The sequence below is a fragment of the Haliaeetus leucocephalus genome, unplaced genomic scaffold (genome assembly GCF_000737465.1).
Source record: "Haliaeetus leucocephalus isolate CR32 unplaced genomic scaffold, Haliaeetus_leucocephalus-4.0 Scaffold203, whole genome shotgun sequence".
In the NCBI taxonomy this organism is placed as follows: domain Eukaryota; kingdom Metazoa; phylum Chordata; class Aves; order Accipitriformes; family Accipitridae; genus Haliaeetus; species Haliaeetus leucocephalus.
This window is the reverse complement of record NW_010972639.1, coordinates 893,860-900,171: the sequence shown is the minus strand read 5'-3', so window position 1 is coordinate 900,171 and position 6,312 is coordinate 893,860. Positions and strand designations below refer to the sequence as shown.

General features: G+C 41.7%; 1 protein-coding gene across 1 annotated transcript in view; it reads left to right on the top strand.

Annotated features, from left to right (window-relative positions):
• Positions 1 to 6,312, top strand: part of LMNB1 (lamin B1) — a 30,559-nt gene that overhangs the window by 3,514 nt on the left and 20,733 nt on the right. The window lies entirely within an intron of this gene.

Sequence of the window (6,312 nt, the reverse complement as noted above, 5' to 3'; positions counted from 1 at the left end):
AGGAGGCTGTGACCCCGTGGGAAGCCCACACTGGAGCAGGCTCCTGGCAGGACCTGCGAATCTGTGGACAGAGGAGCCCACGGAGCAGGTTTTCTGGCAGGACTTGTGACCCCGCAGGGGACCCACGCTGGAGCAGTTTGTGAAGAACTGCAGCCCATGGGAAGGACTCACATTGGAGAAGTTCATGGAGGACTGTCTCCTTTGGGAGGGACCCCATGCTGGAGCAGGGGACGAGTGTGAGGAGTCCTCCCCTGGAGGAGGGAAGAGCAGCAGAGACAACATGTGACAAAACTGACCACAACCCCCATTCCCCGTCCTCCTGTGCCACTGCGGGGGAGGAGGTAGAGAGAACTGGGAGTGAAGTTGAGCCCAGGAAGGACGGCTTCACATCCTTATAGAAAAATGCAAAATGCTTAGGAGGAAGACTAGCCAATTGCATTGAAATTGTCTTGCAGTTCACCATATCTTCCCTATACCAATACTCTATATTAGAAATCCCTTGACCTGTTAAGGTAATCACAGTGCCTAACTCTGAAACATAGTACAGTTTTTATAAGACTTCCTAATGAATAAGACTTTTAAAGAATAACTCTACAACCTAGGCGCCAAACTTTAAAATCATAATTACTACCTTGCTAATTTATTTTAAAAATTCTTAAGGCTTTCATATGCCTCTCTGTCCTCAAATGTATAGTGTGAAAACTGGTATTTCTAATACCTGTAACACCTTTAGAACAGATACTGACACTCCTCATCTTCCCAGCCACATAAAAGAGGCTACTGGTATAAAACTAAATATAAGGACATGTCTGCACCTGAAATCTGCTGCATGCTTATTATATTTGCACTGTCATCCACAGCAGCTACTGTAGAAGCAGACAGACTGTCCATGTTCCAAGATTTCTGTATTTTCACTGAAGGTCTCAAAAAGCACTCTATTGTTACTCTATTGTTAGGGAGTCTGGAGCTAAGTTTCTGGTGGGAGCAAAGAAATCCTAATACTGTGCATCAGTCTGAGTCACTCTTATTGATTAATCCCAACACCACTGTACACGGGTTGTGGTGTTTGGGTTTTCTTGTGTTTTTTTTCTGTGAGCTAGCACTGTTGATCTTATGCTTAGGCCATAAGGAGGAGCCAGTCTGGTGAGCAGGTGATTCATGGTGTCAGACATAGATATTTCTCCCATGGCTTTTCCCGGTGTTTATTCTCTTGAGGAAAAGAGCTCTGACTGGCAAGAGAGCAGTGTATGTGAGAGACAAATACGCTGTTAATATCAGTTTTCTGAAATTCTGTGCTAAACTTGCTTAGAGATATGGAGCACATCAACTACATAAGCACTCACCCTAATGCAGAGAAACCAGGAAACTCACTGTACCTAGTATTACCTGTCAGATACTAGTTTAGATTTAGAGTGAGTGTTTAATTTTCTTTAAGATGTTTAATTCTGCACTGACTCACACTTTCAACAATTTTTTTTCTCTACATCTAAGGGGACAAGAATCTCTTAACTAAAACTTTGAGTTGTGATTAATCAGAGGAATTAATTTAATTAGTCTTTGAAAAAAAACACCTCAGCTTTTTAAAACCAATGACAAGGTCACAGAAGTTGGCAACAATTGATGTATTCTCTAACCATACCCTTACAAAGTGAATCAGAGGAGTTCTCTCACCAGCTACACCAAAGCACTGTCATGTACTAGTAAGGCTAATACCTCTGTAATTTCTTGGCAAAAAGTTTTTCCCAAAACCTAGTACTTCTGTATAAGCTTAAGGCATCTGCGCTAATGATTGTATTCCTAGCAAGGAGAGTCTGTATTTGTAATCTGGTTCATAGCCTGTTCTGCAGAAGTGCAACGTTTCTAGTCTTGCACAGTGGTTTTTAAAGTGAGCTTAATCAGATCTTCCTGTGGAGCCATATAATTATCTGTTCCTGCTTCTCCTTTACCGTCTGCAGTTTCTTTCTCTGTCCTTTGGGGTTTTGCAATCATTGTGGGAAGTGACTGTAACTACGACAAATTGTCCTATCACTACATCTCCCCCTGTGGGTACCTCAGCACTGCGCGTAGACTATTCCCTGGACATTATCTCAGCCAAAATCAACCACCCACCCCCAAGTGTGCATGCATCCCCGCATGGTTTAGGGTCTGCTTGAGCAAGGCAAACTGAAGAGCAGTGGTTTCAGTAACGAATACCGAGGAGCACTGCAGTTCTTGCGACGGTTATTTTTGCTTCTGTCTTTCCTGCACTGCTTCTCCAGGCTACGTTCCCTTCTCCTCCCCCTGCTCTCATCCACCTTGCAGCCTGTCATAGGCATGCGCCTACAGCGCGGCTGCATCCCAAATATGTTTATTCATCCTATTTTGGCTTCTGCTGGGGGAAGAGACCCCACAGAAATGAAATAAAGTTTTCTAAGAAAATTTTCAGTGTGAAAGATTCAGCAGAAATGAAAAATTGAGTTTCTGTTGTACTTTAAACAGTAACTTAAAAGAAGAGCAGATTTTTTTTTTTATTTCATTTGCATGCAGACAATATGGATAGCTCTGTTTGAATCCTGGTGAGATACAGTGTAGAATTAATATTTTAAAAGTATTTTTTAGGCACGGCTTCAAGTTATGCATGAGGGTACCCATTAAGAGTAACGTAGTCATACATGAGTTACTACTATACAGAGCAGCAATTAGAAACACATGGATCATGCAGCACTTACAGTTATCTAACTGGCTTTATTTTTGCATTCCTGAAGCCAAAAAACTACTATCCCATCTGCTCATGTGAGGAGTCTCCAGATTTTGCTGTCTTTCTAAGCAGCTTCAGACATGCCCGTGCTCTCCCCTCCTGCCATGGCAATACCTCAGGGGAAAAATAAAATAATAATCTATTTCCTAGCTGCTTTGTCCCCAGAAGTGGTCTCTAGTCAGCACTAGATAAGCACAGAAATTAACATTTTGGTTGACTTGCCAGAATTACATACTGTAGTATTTATGATGCACGAATGATAACACAGAAAAAAAGGGAATCTCCTGAAAGGGAGTTTTCTCAACACTGAAGTGTAAACTTAATTGGACTTTAGATCAGGCCCTGGTATGGTGTCATGTACATCCAAGCTTGTTTCATGCTCTGACATTGTGAAAACACTGAAGTTTCACTTGTTTAACATTGAATGTAGCTGACAGGAACAACAGCCCTGTTACATATTGCAGGACTGTAACTATGTTATCTGCAACTCTTGCTGTTACAGAAAAACATTTGCATTCATTTTTTGTTGTTTTGCTCTTCTTCTTGAAAGTGCAGATCACAGCATTTACTCTGACTCTTCTTTAGCAGACGTTCCCCAAGCGGAAACAAACAGTATTTTCTGGTAAACAGATTAGGTAATATGAAGTTAAAATATTTGTCCATTTCTTCTTTAGAAGAGTCATATTTGAATCCCTGACATAACTCTCAGGAGTACTGACACATTTCCAGAATGTATTCACCGTGATTCTTGTCCACTTTAAAAGTAAATATGGTATAAATACAAATTATTATATTCCAGATTCTAGAAGTTTGTTTGTTTAAATCCGTGTACAATGAAAACCTTTGCTGTTAAATGTTGGAAGGCTTGTCTTTAAAAATGGCTCAGTCAGTGAAATACCTTCCACATTTAGGGGAGGCGAGTCTAAACGTAGCATAGCCTGCTGTGTCCATAAGATGTGCACATGCCCATTGTAGGCAATTTATGCTGACTGTAAAGGTATTGAATTGTAGCTGTGGTGGTATTTTGAAGCTGTGCTGAAGTACTTGTGATGTACTTCAGACATCAGCTCTAAGAGCAGTAAAGTGTGTCAGAGTTATAAACTGAAAATGTTTTGAGTCAGGTTGTCAGCCACATGGGTTAAACATCACATTCTTTTGTTTTGGTTTGGTTTTCTGAGGTAGAGAAAACACTCCTGGTTCCCTTGGGCAACAGACTGGAGGCATGGGAGTGTCATTTCCCAGTCCTTCAGGGCTGCCTTGTGCCTCTGAGCAGTGACCTCTCTGGCTGATTTAATACTGGCACTTACAGGCTATCCTATACAGAGGAAGTATATCACATGTGCGTGCTGTATCAGGCCCAAGCTGCTAAGAGCAAAAAACAACGTTGACATTCAGTTTCACAAGTAAAGTGTCTGACATCAGCCGAGGCACAGTTTGAAGGTCGATTCTTCTCTTACTTTCTTTTTCAGCCTAGTAGAGCAAGATGAATTCAATCACACAATTAGCAGCAAGAAATCTCAGTTGTAAGCAAATGTCAGGGAAATCTGATGGCATGATTACTGAAGATTAACTTGCTTCAATATGGAGGCTAATCTTGCCATTGAAACCACACAAAAGATTATCTTTTTAATAATGAGATTTTAATAGATTCAACTACTATCTTTTTTTTTAAATGTATATAGGAAATGCTACATCAATATTAACTTTTTAATTAGGTGGAAGCAACAACCTAAAAACACAGACTGGTGGAAAGTAGGCATGGAATTGGCAAGACATTTTGTTTTTCACTGGGCAATTATAATAAGCAAACTCATCAGGCCAGCCCCTACTACTACAACACTTGTTTCCGCCTAATTTTTACTGTATTAGCAAACCTAGTCTGCTAAGTAAGCCCCATCTACTTTCATTTCATGTGATAGGCTGGGAAGCTAAAATGCAATAGTTTCAACAACAAAAAGTTAAAGCTTGAGGCTTCTAAGGAGAAAGGAAGGCCTCCTTACAAATAGTTTGGATTTTAAATACATCCTTTCAATTTGGGAGGTGAAATGAAACATATCCCACCCATAATTCTTTTGGCAAAAAAAAAAATTAAAAATGCTTCGCTTCAAACACACTAACTGCAAAACTAATACTGGGGAGCAGGGAGGGAATAACAATATATATTTTTATAATGAAATGAAAACTCAATGATTTAAAACCCAGCACTAAATTAAATCCTGGATGTAGACAGATTCAAAGTCAGCACTGAACACCTGCAGAAGGCTCAGTTTGTACAACAATAAAATCTCCCAAACTTTATTTGTCTCTTGTACTGCCTGTGAATACAGATCAGTTCACCCTAGCGCCAGCTGCAGTGTAAAACTACATTGGGCTATAATCCTACTTTGTTGGCAATATTCTGTTGCAGCAGGTGCTACAGAGTTGGGTTTTTTTCCCCAGCTGCTACCACTCTTTTTAGCCAGCTTTGCGATTTTTCCAAAGAGCTGGAAAAGAGCAAATTGTAACAACAGGCAGAGAAGAAAAAAGGAGAAATGGCTTGTGTCAACAAAGGCACCGCATGGGAAAAAGCAGGAGCTCCCTGCTACGGCTAAATTACCTTTAGTTATACACACGCCTGTGACTGGAATACTTCTTTTTCTTCTTTGAGGGGATGCCACTTAACAGTGGAAATTTGCAAAAATTGTTGTGCTAAGCTAACTGAACAGAGAAAGAACATCCAGGAACTGAGAAGGGGCACCCAGCTCCCATAGGGGCGATCTCATGTCCAGTGGAAAACTACTGGGTTTCTGGAATCTCATCATGGCTCATTTTAGAAGAAACCTTACTGAAAGACTGAGGAAATGTTAAGTGGGGGAAAATCTTAAGTGCCTTCCTGCTGACAAACCCCCTCTACAGAAATTTCTGTGAGGACAGTTGGGTTTACAGTCGAGACTTTGAACCATTCACTGTGTTCCCCTTTCCAGTTTCTACTTTCTAACACCCAGCTAATAATGCCCAGTGGTCCTAATGTAAACCGACCTCCAGAAGATGCAGCCTACTTAATTGTTTGTGAAGCGATAGTGTTGATTTAAAAGCCATAAAAACCAGACCTTCAGCGGGTTCAGTTCCACACGGACGAACGTGGCTTTTTCGTCCTGCGCTTGCAGCACCGAAGGATTCATGTTCTTCCTTGAAGTATTCAGGTTCAACTTGTAATTAAGGACACGACATCTCACCCACAATAAACCTCCAGGAGCCAGACTAACATCGGATAAGGAATATTCAAACACTAACACCAAACCCGGGGCTGAGCTGAATCGGAATAATTGCGGTTTGCATACTGCAATGAGAGTACTCATCTGAGGCAACTCGAAACCGGCTGCTCAGGCACTCCCCGGATCAGGAGTCAAGCACCGTTTTCAAATTACAGCGTGCAGCCTACAGACGAGGGAAGAGTAAATTAGGGACAGAAAATGGCTGGCGCAGCAAAATCGCTTCTTCTCTCGCAGGCAGAAGCTGCACTGCCAAACGCGAGCATCTCCCCCGGGCCGGGCAGTGGCTGGCTGGCAGGCGGGCCGGCGGGGACGCCGGCGAGG